General features: G+C 46.7%; 1 protein-coding gene and 1 pseudogene across 5 annotated transcripts in view; one reads left to right on the top strand and one right to left on the bottom strand.

The window, feature by feature from the left end:
• Positions 1-6,405, bottom strand: part of DCAF4 (DDB1 and CUL4 associated factor 4) — a 37,634-nt gene extending 31,229 nt beyond the window's left edge. For 4 of the 5 annotated variants that reach the window (XM_030931358.1, XM_010355797.2, XM_010355784.2 and 1 more), the window contains exon 1: positions 6,198-6,405. The gene's annotated coding sequence lies outside the window, so the exon portion shown is untranslated. Of the gene's footprint in view, positions 1-5,799; positions 6,019-6,197 lie in introns of those variants that run through there. The other variant, XM_010355793.2, reaches the window with a different exon arrangement.
• On the top strand, positions 3,117-3,434 carry LOC104656174 (annotated as a pseudogene).
• Positions 6,406-18,392: the final 11,987 nt, after the last annotated feature.

Below are 18,392 nucleotides of genomic sequence, written 5' to 3'. Positions count from 1 at the left end.
AGGAAGCACTCAAAAACAATTTGCTGGTAACATAATGCATCTAGTACCTTTGGAGCTGCTCTAGATGTTAAAATCAGGTGTGTTTCAGAAGGTTGGGCTTGTCTTTGTCTTTCAGAGAAACTTTTAAGTACCTCAAGGCATAAAGAATCATAATTTCTAAGAGACTACTATTCTGCCAAGACAGTGTTAATCTCAAACAATAAATAAATACAATTTGGTTTTTTGGAAAATGATTGGACAATATTTATCAAGTAACATATAAATGTACATGCCTTCCTTCCGGGAACTGATCCTCCAAAAATAATTCCAAGATATTTACTACATTTTTTTCCGAATCATTTTATGAGGCCAATATTACCCTGTTACCAAAACCAGACAAAGATATAGGAAGAAAAATACAGGTCAAGACTGGGTGCAATGGCTCACGCCTGTAAGCCCAGTACTTTGGGAGGCCGAGGCGGGCAGATTGCCTGAGGTCAGGAGTTCAAGACCAGCCTGGCCAACATAGAGTGAAACCTCGTCTCTACTAAAATACAGAAAATTAGTTAGGTATGGTGGTGCACACCTGTAGTCTCAGCTACTTGGGAAGCTGAGGCAGGAGAATCGCTTGAACCCAGGAGGCAGAGGTTGCAGTGAGCGGAGATCATGTCACTGCACTCCAGCCTGGGCAATAGAGCAAGACTCCGTCTCTCAAAAAAAAAAAAAAAAAATATATATATATATAGGTCAATATGTGTTATGAATATAGAGACACAAAAATCCTCAACAAAACGCTAGCAAGTGAAATCCAGGAGCATATAAAAAGGATTATATACCATGACCAAGTGGGATGTATCTCAGAAATGTAAGGTTGGTTCAACATATGAAAATCAATCAATATAATATACTGTATTAATTGATGGGGAAAACCTCACATGATTTTCTCAATTGATACACAGAAAAAGCACTGGACAAAATGCAACATCCTTTCATGATTAAAAAAACACTCAAACTAGAAACAGAAAGTAGTTTCCTCAACCTGATAAGGGGCAACTACAAAACACCCACACCTAACATCATACTTACTGGCCAAAGACAAAGTTTTCCCTCTACTGGTCAGGAACAAGACAAAGATGTTGGTTTTCACTACATCTATTCAACATTGTAGTGGAAGTTTTAGATAGGCAATTAGGCAAGACAAAGAAATAAAAGGTGACCAAACATGATCTTACATACAGAAAATCCTAATGAATCCATCGAAAAGCTACTGGACCTAATAAATGAGTTCAGCAAGGTTGCAGGATACAAGATCAATACAGAAAAACCAGTTGTATTTCTATACACTAGCAATGAACATTAAATATTAAATTAAATGTTAAATTAACATTTAATTAAATTTAAATTTAATTAAATGTTATTTAATTATATTAATATTAAAGAAAAATTACATTTACAATGGCATCAAAAAGAATAAAGTACTCCTCTGGTCCTGCTCAGGCTCAGTTACAAAAAAAAAAAAAAAAAGAGGAGGCCGGGCGCGGTGGCTCAAGCCTGTAATTTCAGCACTTTGGGAGGCCGAGACGGGCAGATCACGAGGTCAGGAAATCGAGACCATCTTGGCTAATACGGTGAAACCCCGTCTCTACTAAAAAACACAAAAAAAACTAGCTGGGCGAGGTGGCGGGCGCCTGTAGTCCCAGCTACTCGGGAGGCTGAGGCAGGAGAATGGCGTGAACCCGTGAGGTGGAGCTTGCAGTGAGCCGAGATCCGGCCACTGCACTCCAGCCTGGGCGACAGAGCCAGACTCCGTCTCAAAAAAAAAAAAAAAAAAGAGGAGAAAAAGTACTTAGGAATATATTTAACAAAATTAATGTATGGCAGGTACACAGAAAACTATAAAACACTGTTGACAGAAATTACAGATTTAATGCAAGCCATATCAAAATTCCAAATGCCCTTTTTTTAGCAATGGATAAGCAGATCCTAAATTCATACTATGCAAGGGACCCAGAATACTCAAAATAATTTTGAAAAAGAACAAAGTTGGGAGGACTCACACCTCCCAATTTCAAAATTCACTACAAAGCTACAGTAATCAAGACACCATGTTACTGGCGTGTGGATAGAAATATAAATCAATGGAGTAGAATTGAGACCAGAAATAAACCCATATGCCTATCTATGGTCAACTGGTTTTCATCGAGGTGCCAAGACCATTCAACTAAAGAAAGAAGTGTCTTTTCAACTGCTGGGACATTTGAATATCAAACTGCAAAAGAATGTATTTGGATCCCTACTTCATACCATATGGGACAATAACGAACCCAAATGGATCTAGATCTAAAACTATAAAACTCTTTGAAGGAAACAAAGGTATAAATCATCATGATCTTGATTAGGCAATGATTTCTCAAATATGACAGTCAAAGCGCGCGCGCGCGCGCGCACACACACACACACACACACACACACACACACATTGGGCTTCATCAAAATTGAAAACTTCCGTGCATCAAAAGACACTAGTTAGGGCCGGACACAGTGGCTCACGCCTGTAATCCCAGCACTTTGGGAGGCTGGGACGGGTGGATCACTCGCAGACAGGAGTTCAAGACCAGCCTGACCAATATGGTGAAATAGCATGTTTCAAAATACAAAATACAAAAATTAGCTCGGTTTGGTGGCGGGAGCCTGTGGTCCCAACTATTTGGGAGGCTGAGCCAGAAGAATCGCTTGAACCCGGGAGGTGGAGGCTGCAGTGAGCCGAGATGGTGCCACTGCATTGCAGCCTGGGCGACAAGAGCTAAACTCCGTCTGGAAAAAAAAAAAAGAACCTACACAAATAGCCAACTGGCACATGAAAGGATACCCAACATCATTAGTCCTTAGGTAGATGTAAATCAAAACCACAGTGAGATACCACTTTATTTAATTTTATTTTATTCCCTCCTACCCTCCTTTTGGCTGAAGTGCAGTGGCGCAATCTCTGCTAACCGCAACCTCCATCTCCCCAGCTCAAGCCGTCCTCCTGCCTCATCCTCGGAGTAGACGGAATTACAGGCGAGTGCCACCACACCAGGCTAATTTAAAAAACATTTTTGGCCTTCCGCCACGGCCGCCATTGGAGAGTAGCAGCCATGGCTCTGCGCTACCCTATGGCCGTGGGCCTCAACAAGGGCCACAAGGTGACCAAGAACGTGAGCAAGCCCAGGCACAGCCGCCGCCGCGGGCGTCAGAGCAAACACACCAAGTTTGTGGGGGGACATATCCGGGAGGTGTATGGCTTCACCCCGTACGAGCTGCGCGCCATGGGGTTACTGAAGGTCTCCAAGGAGAAACGGGCCCTCAAGTTCATCAAGAAAAAGGTGGGGACGCACATCCGTGCCAAGAGAAAGCAGGAGGAGCTCAGCAAGGTACTGGCCGCCATGAGGAAAGCCGCCGCCAAGAAAGACTGAGCCCCCTCCACTGTCCTCTCCTTGAAATAAAAAACAGCTTGACAGAAAAATAAAATAAAATAAAAATAAAAAATATTTTTGTAGAGACGGGGTCTCGCTTTGTAGCCGCCCAGGCTGGTCTTGAATTTCTGACCTCCAGCGATCCTCCCGCCTTGGCGCAGTGTTGAGATGCCAGGCGTGAGCCACCACGCGCGGCAGCAATTCTGAGATTTAACACAGCGAGCCGGTATGTGCCCAGCGTATGTGTATGTAGTGTACAGAATATGTGAACCACCTTCTATAAAGGTTCATGCATGAGAAGGTCGGCTCTCTCTCACAGTCTCGCAGTTTTCCACACACAAGCGGCAAATATTTTTGCACCGGTCTCCAAAATGGTGTCTGGTTTGGGAGCCCGCGGCTTCCGGAATTACAGGCTCTTACCTGCTTCCAGGACACCATTCCAGGCCTGGCCTCAACAGGCCCAAGGCGCAGGCCCAGAGGAGGCGAGGGCGGCGGGTGCGCTACACCCAGTAGGGGGCAGCCCCGGGCTTCCGCGCCACCAGCAGTGCTGGCCCCACCCCCCCGCCCCCAACACCGGCCAGCTGGGGAGCCAAGTGTGGGGGATGGCCTCGCCTCCCCCGGGAAGTAGGCTTGACAGCAGAGGGGGTAGGTCCAGCCTTAGCACTAGGCCAAAGCTCAGAATGGGGGAGGGGCTCCATCTCCCCACGGGGCTCTCTGGTTTGGAGGCCTCGGGGCTGTTCTGATTTCCAGGCTGGGCCTCACCATCTTGTTTAGCACATGGTTAGGGGCCCTAGACTAGAGCCCAACAACCGGGGCTCAGAGACTGGGGTATCCTGGGGCTGCGGGGTTGATTCTTGGGCGGATGAGAATGTTCTGGAATTAGACAGCAATGATGGTTGCACAATCTTGCCAATTAAAAAGCCACCGGATTGAACCCTTTTTAAAAAAGTGAATTTTCGGGTATGTGAAATATCACAGCATGGTGTAGTATACATCATATATATATTTATATATAAACTACATATATATACGATGTTTACTACACCGTGCTGTGATAGTTAAAGTGAGAAACATCCTAGATATCCAACAACAGGGGAATTTTGTTAAAAGTCTGTAGACTACCTGGGCGCGGTGGTTCATGCCTGTAATCCCAGCACTTTGGGAGGTGGGCGGATCACAAGGTCAGGAGATAGATGAGACCATCCTGGCCAACATGGTGAAAACCTGTCTCTACTAAAATACAAAAAATTAGCCAGGCTTGGTGGCGTGCGCCTGTAGTCCCAGCTACTCGGGAGGCTGAAGTAGGAGAATCGCTTGAACCCTGGAGGCGGAGGTTGCGGTGAGCCGAGATCGCGCCATTGCACTCCAGCCTGGGCAACAAGGGCGAAGCTCCGTATCAAAAACGAAAAAAAAAAAAAAAAAAAAAGTCCGCATACCAGCGGGCTGCTAGTGTGCAAAACGCTAACTCCACTGGTTTGTAAAGCTGAATACAAAGTAGCTTCCACAGGCCAGGGCGGTGGCTCACGCCTCTAAAGTCTCAGCACTTTGGGAGGCCGAGATGGGAGGATTGCTTGAGCCCAGGAGTTCAAGACCAGCCTGGGAAACATAGTGACACACCACTCCCTCCCCCGGCCCCGTCTCTACAAATAATTTAAAAAGTAGCTGGGTCTAGTGGTGCGTGCCTGTAGTCCCAGCAGTTAAGAGTTGTTCATTGTAAAACAACAACATTCTGGACGGCCGACTTAAAAACAACAAAGTTTTCTGTTAACATTTATTTAAGAAATAATTCAGGCAGCAGGCTTTGTACTAATGCCCACCCTGAGTTGGTATTTTCAATCCTATTTTACAAATGAGGAAACAGGCTTAGAGGGCTAGGTACCATACCCAGGGTAAGCTAAATGGTGGAACCACCTCTGTTGGTAGGACCCCCAGGCCTGGTTACCCACAAAACATCACCTCAACTCTAATTTCCATCCTTATTTAAAAATCAGAGTTTGGGACTTTGGAACTGTTTCCTCTAGGAAGCTGTCCCCTCAGTTTTCTTTGCTTCTGGCTGCGCCGCTGGAGTCACAAGACATGCCTGTAGAACACCATGGTGAAAGGTGTCATGGTTTCTGAAGCCCCCGGGACACCCATGAGGCGCGGAAGAGCTAGCTTTCTCGTTAACACACAACTCAGAGTGAAGGCAAGGGCCAAACCCAGGCCCCACCACTTGCTAGTTCGTTCGCTACCCCTCACGGACAACCAAACTGCACCCCTTTCTGCGTCTGACAAGCACATCATAGCGCTGGTGCTGGGAAAACTTAGTGCCTGTGAAGCAGCCAGCATAGTGCTGGCCATTTCGTAAGCGTCAGCCACGCCTTACCTGTTATGCTGACCTGAACATTCACGGGGACACCGCCCCAAGGCCCGCAGCCCAGCCCCCGCCAGGTGTCTGGTGGGGCCTTCAGCAGCAGGGCTTAGAGAAGCGCTTAGAAAAACGCCCTCAGCGGCGACACTCGGAGTGCCCTCCCTGCGTGTTTACGGTTGTAGCGCTGATCCGGCCGGAGGGCTCCACGCGTCCCCGAATGGGCTGAGCGCACCGCCCCAGCTGCCACCTAGGCCCGGTGGCACCGGCGTTCCACGTGCTCGCTCCTCCCCGCCCCTCCCCGCCCCTTTCCTTGGCCTTCCTCGCCGCGCCCGTCTCCCACCCCGAGCTCTGCAGCGGGCGCGCGGCAGCCCTCGAACCGACGCCAGTAGGCACCCCAGGCAGCACAGACTTACCAGTTCAGCAGGTCCCTTCCGGATTCCCCTAGGGCTCAGTTGTGCAGAAGTTGGGCCGAAGCGTGCAAGGACCCGGAAAGACCAAGGTGTAGCGTCAGCCAGTTAGGTGGATACGTTTTGGTGTTGTAGCAGCCGATAGGGCTATAGCGGCCGTCCTTTCCTTCTCACTGGACGCGGCTTCTGTCTGTCGACGTCAATAGGGGCGATCCTACGCAGAAGGCGGGGAGTGGGGCTTCGGCTCCTCCCAGGCTTGGCCTGTCTGGGCCGGATGCACGTGGAGGCTGGTCCGGGAGCGCTTGGGGGTGGGGCCAGGCGCACGTGGGGGCGGGGCCGGGGGGGCTGCTCCCGGAGCAGCGAAACTGTCTGGAGCTCGTTTCCTGAGAGGCCGTGTCCTCCACCCTCCGCACGCTGATCCGGCCCTGGAGAAGTCCTCTCTCTGTAGTGGAAAGAGCGAAGGAGTCTGTGAGGCGAGGGACAGAAGTAACGTGATGTTATGACAGGCGGCGATGCCTTGGGCAGTAGCCTCAGGCGGCCGAGGCCGCGGCCCTGGGTCTGTGTTCAGGGTGTAGCGTAGCGAGCCCTGACCGTGGAACCGGGGGGCCTCCGTGCTGGCTCCAGTACTGCTGCTTGCTGTGGGACCTAGGGCGAGTCTCTTCCCTTCTCTAAGCCTTGATTTCTTCTGTTGAGAGAAGGGATCGGATCTATCATTCTCGTGTCGTCTGCAGCTTGGAGTTTGCTCAGACCACCAATATTTCTAGAATGACCTATGTGTGCTGTGCCTGTCAGCTGACGGTTTTGAGATCTAATGAAGGGAAAACGGAAGCGTCTAATGTGCTTGTGGCCCGAAAGAGACAGTTTGTGAGGACAGCTGGGTTCACAGAGGCCAGGCTTGTTGGGGTCCAGCAGCAGGCGTGGTGCGTCATGCGGCTCCATAACCCAGGCCCCTGCCCGCGGCTGGACCCGTTAGAAAGCAGGCGGTGGGGTTCATCCATTGCACCTCGTGCGAAGGCATTTTAGCCCTTAAAGAGGAAGCTAGGATTTCAGGCTAAACTCCTGGCTGTTAGGAGTTTATAGATAAGTGCAGGGTGTGGAGCGGGGCCGGGTGATGAGGGAAATGAGAGAAGTGGGCATAGTCAGAATAAAGAACCGCTTCATGAAGCTTGAGCGGCCTTGAAGAGAAGGCAAAGAAAAATTCTACCTGAACAAACAACGTGGCTGGAGGCCGGTTCAAGTCGGCTGGATGGGAGAGGAGTATGGAAGCAAAACTCGGTAGGGTGGGTTGGAGCTTGGTGACGCAGGAATTGCCAGGGAAAGAGTAGTCAGGCCGGGCGCAGTGGCTCACGCCTGAAATCCCAGCACTTTGGGAAGTTGAGGCAGGTGGATCACTTGAGGCCAGGAGTTCCATACCAGCCTGGCCAACATGGCGAAACGCCCTTCTCTACTAAAAATAACAAAAAATTAGCCGGGCTTGGTGGTGGGCGCCTGTAATCCCAGCTACTGGGGAGGCTGAGGCAGGAAAACTGCTTGCACCCAGGAGGCGGGGGTTGCAGTGAGCCAAGATAGGGCCGTTGCACTCCAGCCTGGGCAACAGAGTGAGACCCTGTCTCAAAAAAAAAAAAAAAAAAAAAAAAAAAAAGATAGACAATGGGAGGCTCCGAGGGTTCTAGAGTTGGGAAGTGACAGGACTAGAACTGTGCTGAGAAATCACCGTGTTGGGGGTTGGGGAGAAAAGACTGTGGAAGGCAGTTGGGAGACCTCTAAGGAACTTACTGCAGCAACAGTCCTTGTGAAAGGCAGTGAGGGCCAAACCAGGGTGGGGATAGCCAGGATGGAATGGCAGGGTGCAGATGGGAGGCAGGATTCAGAGGGAGAACAGGCCAGACTTAACTCTTGGGGAAGAGTCGAGCTGGATTTTCCACTGAAGAGCCAGGGGACACTGAAGGAAGATGGCAGGAGAAGTTGGCTTGGGCTTGCTGAGTGAATGAGTGGCTGGCAGCCGGCCAGCAGGCTCTGCTGAATGTCCACGGAGGGGACAGTGAGGTGGGCATGAGATATACCTTGGGAGCCTGCAACACACACAGAGAAAAGATTAAAGAATGTTTGTTAATAAGTGAACAAATGAAGTTTGCTGGGCGTTGGGCACATCATGAGGCATTCCGACCTCAGTTTCTGAACAGGTTAGAATGAGATAAGACACCTACTGAGACAGGTTGTAAGGAGTAAGCTCTGATGATGGAGTACCTCACCCAGGACTTGGTGCACAGCGCCCATTGGTTAAGCTTCCTAAATTGTGAAGGTAGCTTGGTATCTAGATGATGTATATTACCTTCAAAAGTAAAAATTATTTTTTCATTTCATCTCCAGAATTTGAAGCCAAGGCAAATGTTGTAATGAAAAGGAATGAGTCTATAGAAAGAGGTTGGAAAATACATTGCACGTGACAAAGGCTAAAAAATAGTGTGTTTTTTTGTTTGTCTGTTTGTTTTGAGATGGAGTCTTGCTCTGATGCCAGGCTGGAGTGCAGTGGTGCGATCTCGGCTCACTGCATCCTCTGCCTCCCAGGTTCAAGCTATTCTCCTGCCTCAGCCTCCCAGGTAGCTGAGATTACAGGCGCCTGCCACCATGCCTGTCTAATTTTTTGTATTTTTAGTAGAGATGGGCTTTTGCCATATTGGCCAGGCTGGTCTTGAACTCCTGACCTCAGGTGATCTGCCCACCTTGGCCCCCCAAAGTTCTGGGATTACAGGTGTGAACCACCTCACCCAGCCTTCAAATACTAGATCTTATTCATTCTTTCAAACTATTTTTTTGTACCCATTAGCCATCCCCACATACCCCCATCTCCCAAAATATAAAATTTAAGTATTAATTTAAACAAATCAACATTTGTTTAAATCAACTGCAGGAGTTGTCCTTTAAAAAAAAAAAAAAAAAAAAAAACACAACAGGCCAGGCAGTGACTCACGCCTGTAATCTCAGCACTTCGGGAGGCCCAGGTGGGCAGATCACCAGGTCAGGAGATTGAGACCATCCTGGCTAACACGGTGAAACCCCATCTCTACTGAAAATACAAAAAATTAGCCGGGCGTGGTGGCAGGCGCCTGTAGTCCCAGCTGCTTGGGAGGCTGAGGCAGGAGAATGGCATGAACCCGGGAGGCGGAGCTTGCAGTGAGAGGAGATTGTGCCACGGCACTCCAGCCTGGGTGACTGAGCAAGACTCCATCTCAAAAAAAAAAAAAAAAAAAAAAAAATATATATATATATATATATAAATTTAAAAAAAACCTTTTTTTCTTATCGAGATAGGGTCTTACTATATTGCCCACACTGGTCTCAAACTCCTGGGCTCAAGTGATCCTCCTGCCTCAGCCTCCTGAAGTGTTGGGATTACAGGTGTGAACCACTGCACCCAGCAGGAGTTGGCCATTTTAAAAGGTGATGTGTATGTAAGTTGCCACAGGAACTAGGATGCCTGTCAAATCCCATCATGGAGATTAATCCAAAATAAAATCAATGGAAGAGAAATGCAATTAAATTAACATGCCCATTGTGGGGTAACAGTCCATCCAGGGCCTAGAAAAAGGATCATTTTCATCAGAATTTCTCAGTGTTTTTTCAGTAGTATCCAAGTGAGTGTCTTGGTCACTGAAAATCTTAATTTTTTTTTTTTTTTAGATGGAGTTTTGCTCTTGTTGTCCAAGCTGGAGTGCAATGGCATGATCTTGGCTCACTGCAACCTTCGCCTCCTGAGTTCAAGTGATTCTCCTGCCTCAGCCTCCCCAGTAACTGGGACTACAGGCATGCGCCACCACACCCAGCTAATTTTGTGTTTTTAGTAGAGACGGAGTTTCTCCATGTTGGTCAGGTTGGTCTTGTACTCCCAACCTCAGGTGATCTGCCTGCCTTGGCCTCCCAAAGTGTTAGGATTACAGGCGTGAGCCACCTCATCTGGCCGGTCACTGAAAATCTTGATCTAGAACAATTCCCTAGTTCCTTTCCTCTTTTTTTTTTTTTTTTTGAGACAGTCTTGCTCTTTTGCCCAGGCTAGAGTGCAATGGCGCCATCTCGGCTCACTGCAACCTCTGCCTGCTGGGTTCAAGCAATTCTCCTACCTCAGCCTCCCGAGTAGCTAGGATTACAGGTGCCCACCACCATGCCCAGCTAATTTTGTATTTTTAGTAGAGATGAGGTTTCACCATGTTGGTCAGTCTGGTCTTGAACTCCTGACCTCAGGTGATCCACCCGCGTTGGCCTCCCAAAGTGCTGGAATTACAGGACCCGGCCTCTAGTTCCTTTGCTAACCTAATGAAATACCCAACAAAATTCTCTACACCTTTTTGTATGATTACATGTTCACCAAACTGCTGATGACTGACTCCATTATCATGATTTTGGAAAAGAGGGAGCCCAGGGTAATGGGCAAGAATATTCTAGATATCAGGAAGTTACATATCTCAATAATTAACTGATCATATTCGTATTCTGTGTACTTGGGTAGATAAGCAATTTCCAAGGATCTGGTCCCAATAACTTAATACATAAAATGTTGGAACCCATAAACTTGGTGACAAGATTTTGCCTCTAAAATATTAGTCTTAGCTGGTTAGCAGCCTGACCAATATAACAGTTAATAATGCATAATAATCTAAGAAAACTTGAGGAGTAGAAAAGCACAAAGTGAAAAAAATACCCAAATTACCTGGAGGGGTAAATCCATTCCTCCAAAAAAACCACTGTTAATATTTGGATGTGTTTTTTCTAAGCATGTGTTTGTTGTAAGTGTTTTTATCCTTCAGTTATTAATTCAACAAATATTTACTGAACACTTGGAATGTCAGGTCTGTTCTAGGTGCTGGGGATGTAAGTGCTTTATTTTAATAAAGAAAATTGTTTTTGGGCCGGGCGCGGTGGCTCAAGCCTGTAATCCCAGCACTTTGGGAGGCCGAGACGGGCGGATCATGAGGTCAGGAGATCGAGACCATCCTGGCTAACATGGTGAAACCCCGTCTCTACTAAAAATACAAAAAACTAGCCAGGCGAGGTGGCGGGCGCCTGTAGTCCCAGCTACTCAGGAGGCTGAGGCAGGAGAATGGCATGAACCCGGGAGGCGGAGCTTGCAGTGAGCCGAGATTGCGCCACTGCACTCCAGTCTGGGCGACAGAGCGAGACTCCGCCTCAAAAAAAAAAAAAAAAAAAAATTGTTTTTGAAAACAATCACAAACTAATAGAAAACTTCCAACTACAGAATTTTTGTTTTTCTTTTTCTGAGGGCAACCACTGACTTGATGTGTCATCAGTCTGGAATACTTTTAGTTTGTATTTCTTACAGATGTGGGCCTTCTATGTATCCAAAGCATAACCATCAAAATTGAAAAATTGACATTGATACACCACTGTCACCTAATCTTCAGCTCCATTCAATTTAATTCAATTGAATTTAATCTCCATTTCATGGAAATTGGTATTTAGAAGCCAAGACCTGAGTGCTAAGTGTGCTTATTGCTATTAGGGTATCCCTGTTCCAAGGCCCTCTCCATGGTTACAGTTGGGAACACATACCCACACACTCCCACACACACAGTTACATCTATATTTATTTGTACATCTATCAATCTACCCACCTATCTTGAAAACCATGAGTTTACACCAATATCTCCAATTCCAATCCATCACTATAGGGCTGATTCTAATTTTCTCCCTTTCTTTATTTGTAGCTTCCTTCTCCAGCAGTGAGGTTCTCATTATTTTTATTTACTTGTTTGATCAATCCCCTTGTACGTAACCATCTCCTCTCTCTGCCCCCACCCCCTACCCAATACAGATGTCCTCCTTCCCCACTCAGGTTCTGCAAACCTGTGCTGGGAAACCCTGTACCCTTCACACATGAGGAAGCCTTCCTCAGTCTTCCTGGGCTCCAACATTCCATGTGTGGACACAATTTTGAATAAGACAGACAAATTCCTTCCTTTCAAAGAGCTTACATTCCAATGAGGAGGGGGACAGATAAATAAAAATAAAAAGGCAGGGCATAGTGGCTCACACCTGTAATCCCAGCACTTTGGGAGGCCGAGGCGGGTGGATCACCTGAGGTCGGGAGTTTGAGACCAGCCTGACCAACATGGAGAAACCCCATCTCTACTAAAAATACAGAATTAGCCAGGTGTGGTGGCACATGCCTGTAATCCCAGCTATTTGGGAGGCTGAGGCAGGAGAATCACTTGAACCCGGGAGGTGGAGGTTGCAGTGAGCCGAGATCGCGCCATTGCACTCCAGCCTGCGCAACAAGAGCGAAACTCTGTCTCAAAAAAAAAAAAAAAAAAAAAAGAAAAAGAAAATAAAGTAAAAATAATGGTAAGTGCAATGACAAGACAAGATGATGTGATAAGAAGTGACTGGGGTGCTATTTTGGGTCAGGTGACTATTCTCTTTTTGCTCCCCTGTCCCCCATCTACTCTTCATCCTTCTTTGGGCTGCTCTGTGCATATTTACAAAATGCATTACCAAGTCTCCTTTGCTGCCAGCCTTCTAGTTGAGTTCAACCAGTGACAGACACCAGTAGTAGATAGGTGGGTGGGTGGAGAGAGAAATGAAGATTTTGCTTGCTCCTTCCTTTCTTGGGAATGTTTTCTGCCTCCTCGTCCAGGCACCAGAAAATTTCATTTCCTCCGCTTGCTCCTTTGAACCTCTTGGTGGTCATAGCTTCCCACTCTTACTAGCCCCTGGGTGTCCCAGTGATCTTATTTCTCTTCATCTTGCCTAAACTGTTAATAGTTATTTTGAATCATCTCAGTCAGATTCTGTTTCAGAAAAGGGCTCTTTAAGGTAATACTTTTTTTGTGTTGTTGAAACAGTATATTGTGAATAATGTGTTTTTGAGGTCAGTAAATATGCTTATACAATGTGATTTTCAAAAGTGCAGTCTCATTAGTCAAGACAGATCACTATTTAGCCAGGCTTATCTTTCTGGATCTGAATACAGAATGGATTACCTTCTCATCCTGTCTTGGCCTTATAGCTAAGTATCTTAAATTGTGCATTAAAGAGAGAGCATGGGGCCAGGCATGGTGGCTCACGCCTGTAACTCCAGCACTTTGGGAGGCTGAGGTGGGCAGATCACTTGAGACCAGGAGTTCGAGACCAGCCTGGCCAACATGGTGAAACCCTATCTCTACTAAAAATACAAAAAATTAAGTGGGCGTGGTGGCACATGCCTGTAGTCCCAGCTACTTGGGAGGCTGAGGCAGGAAAATTGCTTGATCCGGGAGGCGGAGGTTTCAGTGAGCTGAGATCGTACCACAGCACTCCAGCCTGGGCAACAGTGTGAAACTCCGTCTCAAAAAAATAAAAAAGAGAGAGAGCATGTTGTGGTGACTACCCAGGCATCTAGATTACCCAAGTAATACAGTTTGTGGCTTATGTATGGTACAGAACTATATTTCCTCCAGCAGGATTCATCCTTAGCTGTTAATTTCCATTCCTTGCCATAGAGAGGGGGTCAGGGTCTTAGAAATCAGTGAAGGCTTTTCTTGGACATACAGACAAGCCATTACAGGAGGTGGTACCAAGAATGGTGCTTTCATTTGGAGGATTCCTAAAATAATTGTTACAGCTTTTTCCCCCCTCTCTGTTAAACGTTTGCAAATTCAGGGGTCTTCTTCCAAGGGGAGTCTAGACTAGAGAATGAGGAGGGGCTCATAAGAAGAGTACCTTGCTAGAGCTTCCATGAGCGTCATGCATGACCTCAGTGAGATAAAAGAACATAAAAGAATGTGCATTGTTTATGGTGTCAACAGCTTTATAAACATGGAAAGCTATAGACTGAGAGAAGGGGGAACATCCAGCAGAAAGAGAGCAGGAAAAAAAAACTTGAGGCAAGCAATTGTTCAAAATCTTACTGCCTCCCTGGTTTCTTCTGCATTTGAATTTCTGTTGAACACTGATAGGAGGATTGCCTTTAGGGGACACGAGGAAGGGAGTTGGGAAGTATTCAGTTTCCGTTTAGCCCTAGGAAACTACAGGAGGACTCGAAGCCAAACTGAATTAATTAAGGAACGGTATGGGTATGTGCGTGTGCCTTGGGAGACTTTTTGAAAACGGGATGAGAATGTTGTTCTTGGCCCCAGGAGAGGGGCATAGGGACTTTGAGGGCGTGAATCTTTCTGTTGTGCTTTCTGGGGTCACATCTGTACAAAATCAGGTAGGCCAAGAGGTAACGTAAGCAACCTCTTCAGCCCCAATTGTGTCCCTGCTCCATCTCTCAGGTGAGTTAACACACTTGGGGCCACATGCTTTCGTAAATTAATTTATACCTTGTTCTGTCCCAAATTCGATGACATTGTCCCCTGTTATGCATTAAAGGAGATAATTTGAAGCACTGTGACCTCATCCTTCCAGATTAGAAAAGTGTTGTACCGTGGGTAAATAAGACAACCTCTTTGGAAGTGTTTTGCATATTGGAAGGAAGACACTTTATACAACTGTAATTCTTGTTAACCATTACCCAAAATACAGCCTGGGGGGCCAGACTGCATGCTGTGGAGGCACTTGGCCTGTGTTTGAATTCTTGTTCCTTTGCAGTTTAACTGTGTGACGTTGGGCATGTTACTTGACCTCTCTGGATCTGAATGCAGAATGGATTTCCTTCTTATCCTGTCCTGGGTTTCTCCAGGACAGCCTCAGTTTTCCCATCTGAAAAGTGAGGAACCCACCTCCGTGTGAGGATTAAATGTACTGGGATTATACAAAGATGTAGAACAATGCCTGGCCCACAGTGAGCACTTGAGGACACAGTGAATTGGAACCCAGAAGGATGCATGAAAACCTTCTTCTACAGACATAGTGAGAATCCCGGCAGCTTGGCTGTAAAAGCTGGGAAAGTAAAGGAGAATGCAGAGGGGGGTTTTCCAGGCATCTGTTTTCCCATTCTCAGGCGTGGGTATGATTTCTCTGCTCCCCTGAGGAAGCAACTCTTTGAGACAAGGGTAAGATTCAGCCACGGTGTATTGCTGTTGCAGAAGCTTTAACCACCTCAGCTTACAGCAGAGGTGTCAGCAATATAAGCTTCTCTTTCTGCAAATGGCTTCTTCTCACCACACCTCTGTGGACAGTGTTTAATGGTGGGATTGGCTCATTTTCTGGAACCAAATAAACATTTGTTCCCACTAGCCCCATAGTGCTAGCATCACTATTAATGAGCGGCAGTGTTGTCCATTGTAGCAGGAGTCATTAGGGAAGCCATGGTAGAGCTCTGTTTATTACCAGGGGAGGTGTCAGAGGCAGAGAAAGCGCGGCTGGGGCTTCCAGGCCCCAGCAGATCACGCAGCACAGGCAGCCAGAGCAATCATTCTTAGACTTGTGAAGTCGGGACGTAAATTCCAAGAGGAATAAGAATGGGTAAGATAAAGGAGTTGGGGTCCATGATTCAGAGTCATTTTTCAGATTTCTGAAATTTCGAATAAGTTAAGGTTAGATGGTGGTGCAATTTAAAGCACACTTCCTAAGGGGGTCGCAATTTGAGCAATGCCTTATTAAGGAACAAGCTAGCCCTGAGCTGGTTTCTTTGTCAGTGATTGTACTGTCTGGTGCTCAGTAAATATGCATTGTAGGTGCTGTGGATTGGCCGGGCCATCAGGGAGATCTTCGGAATGAATAGGGTCCATCAGAGTGCAACATGCACAGAATATATATTGTGGCAAAATCCACTGGCCCCTTAACTCTGAGACTAAACCAGTCCCTGCAAACACACTGAGATTGTGCACAGCTAGTTGCTTGGCAGAGAATACTGAATTTACTTATTTATTTTAATTTTTTCTTTTTTGGGACAGAGTCTTGCTCTGTCACCCAGGCTGGAGTGCAGTGAAGTGCAATCATGGTTCATTGCAGCCTCAACCTTGCAGGCTCCAGCGATCCTCCCACCTCAGCCTTTTGAGTAGCTGAGACTCCAGGTATGTGCCACCATGCCCAGCTAATTTTCTTTTTACTTTTCAGAGAGATGAGGGTCTCACTATAAGTTGCCTAGGCTGATTTTGAACTCCTGGGCCCAAGTGATCCTTCTGCCTCAGCCTCCCAAAGCACTAGGATTACAGATGTGAGCCACCGTGTCGGGGTGAATTTATACAGATAACGAGATTGCTACAGAAAGAGGTGCTTCTCAGAACTTGCTTAAGGCAGCCTGATGATCACAAAATATTTGTTGGTGCTGGTTTTAGACGAGGTTGCTTTTGGCTGGATGGATCAGTATTAGTTTGAAAGGACTGCCATAATAAAACACCACAGACTGGGAGGCTTTACGCAACAGAAATTTACTTTCTCAGAGTCTGGGAAGCTAGAAGTCCAAGATCTAGGTGTTGGCAGGTTTGGTTTCTTCTGAGGCCTCTCGCCTTGGCTTGTAGATGGCCTTTCCTCTGTTTGTGAGCATCCCTGGTATTTCTCTGTGCCCACATTTCCTCTTCCTTATAAGGACACCAGTCAAATTGGATTAGGGCCCAGCCTAATGCCCTCCTTTAAACTGAATCACATCTTTATTTATTTACTTTTTGAGACAGAGTCTCTCTCTGTTGTCCAGGCTGGAGTGCAGTGGCATGATCTTGGTTCGTTGAAGCTGCCCCAGTTCAGGCAATTCTCATGCCTCAGCCTCCTGAGTAGCTGGGACTACAGAGGTGTGCCACCATGCCCAGCTAATTTTTATATTTTTACTAGACACAGGGTTTTGCATGTAGGCCAAGCTGGTCTCGAACTCCTGGCCTCAAGTGATCTGCCTGCCTCGGCCTCCCAAAGTGCTCGGATTACAGGTGTGAACAACCACGCCCGACCCGAATCACCCCTTTAAAGGCCCTATCTCCAAACACATTCATATTCTGAGATAGTGGGGATTAGGGCTTCCCTGAATTTTGGAGGGGGTCATGATTCAGCCCATAACATACATGATCCAGTGTAAATGTTTTGAGAACAACGGGAGATGGGATTCTCACTATTGGAGAAGAGAGCTGTAAATGTGGAAAGATTGAAAACCAGATTGGGATTGAAGTACTACAGTGCAATCATAGACATACATGCATACACACACACACATACACACACACACATAAATATGTACATATGTATATGCATATGTTCCTTGCCTCTGGCTACCAAGAGGGCTCAGGAGCAGCAGCACCCTGACAGCAATAAGTACAACCAGTGTTCAAATGTTGGTTCCTAAAAATTATTTTTTACTAACAGGAACCAGGTTTGTTGTTGTTTGAGAAATGGCTGTTTCCAGGGATAGAGCAGCGAAGGTCTAAAATGAGACCAGGCTATTTAATTTGAAGGGGCACCTACTGGCCAAATCTGGCACTATTTAAATGAATGATGATAGTAATCAATTATAATGCACTGAACTAGTAGGAATCATTGAATCCACACTGATATAATTAACTAAATGAATAAATAGGTCTGGCAAGGTGGCTCACGCCTGTAATCCCAGCACTTTGGAGGCCAAGGCGGGTGGATCACTTGAGGTCAGGAGTTTGAGACCAGCCTGGCCAACATGGTGAAGGCCCATCTCTACTAAATATATAAAAAATTAGCCAGGCATGATGGCATGTGCCTGTAATCCCAGCTACTTGGGAGGCTGAGGCAGGAGGATTGCTTGAACCTGGGAGGTGGAGGTTGCGGTTGCAGTGGGCCGAGATGGCACCACTGCACTCCAGCCTGGGCAACAGAGCAAGAATCTGTCTAAAAAAAAAAAAAGAATAAATGAGGAGAGGAGAAAACATTTTCTTGCAGTAGAGTGTCAATGAATAAATGGAGAAGGAATGATGGAGTCAGAAAATCACTATTTAGGCTGGGTGCAGTAGCTCACGCCTGTAATCCCACCACTTTGGAGGCGGAGGTGGGAGGATTACTTGAGAGGGAGATCAAGACCAGCTTGGGCAACATAGTGAGGCCCCATTTCTCCAAAAAAAAAAAAAAAAAAAAAAGAATAAATTAGCCAGGTGTGGCACATGCCTGTAGTCCCAGCTATAGGCACATGCCTGTAGTCCCACTTGGGAGGCTGAGGCTGAAGTGGGAGGATTGCTTGAGTCTGGGAGGTCAAGGCTGCAGTGAGCCCTGATTGTACCAGTGCACTCCAACCTGAGTGACAGAGTAAGACCTTGTCTCGAAAATAAATAAATAAATAAATAAAATCATGATTTAGCAATCCTTATCATCATC

This window comes from Rhinopithecus roxellana, chromosome 5 (assembly GCF_007565055.1).
Source record: "Rhinopithecus roxellana isolate Shanxi Qingling chromosome 5, ASM756505v1, whole genome shotgun sequence".
Classification (NCBI taxonomy): domain Eukaryota; kingdom Metazoa; phylum Chordata; class Mammalia; order Primates; family Cercopithecidae; genus Rhinopithecus; species Rhinopithecus roxellana.
This window is presented reverse-complemented; position numbering and strand designations above follow the sequence as displayed.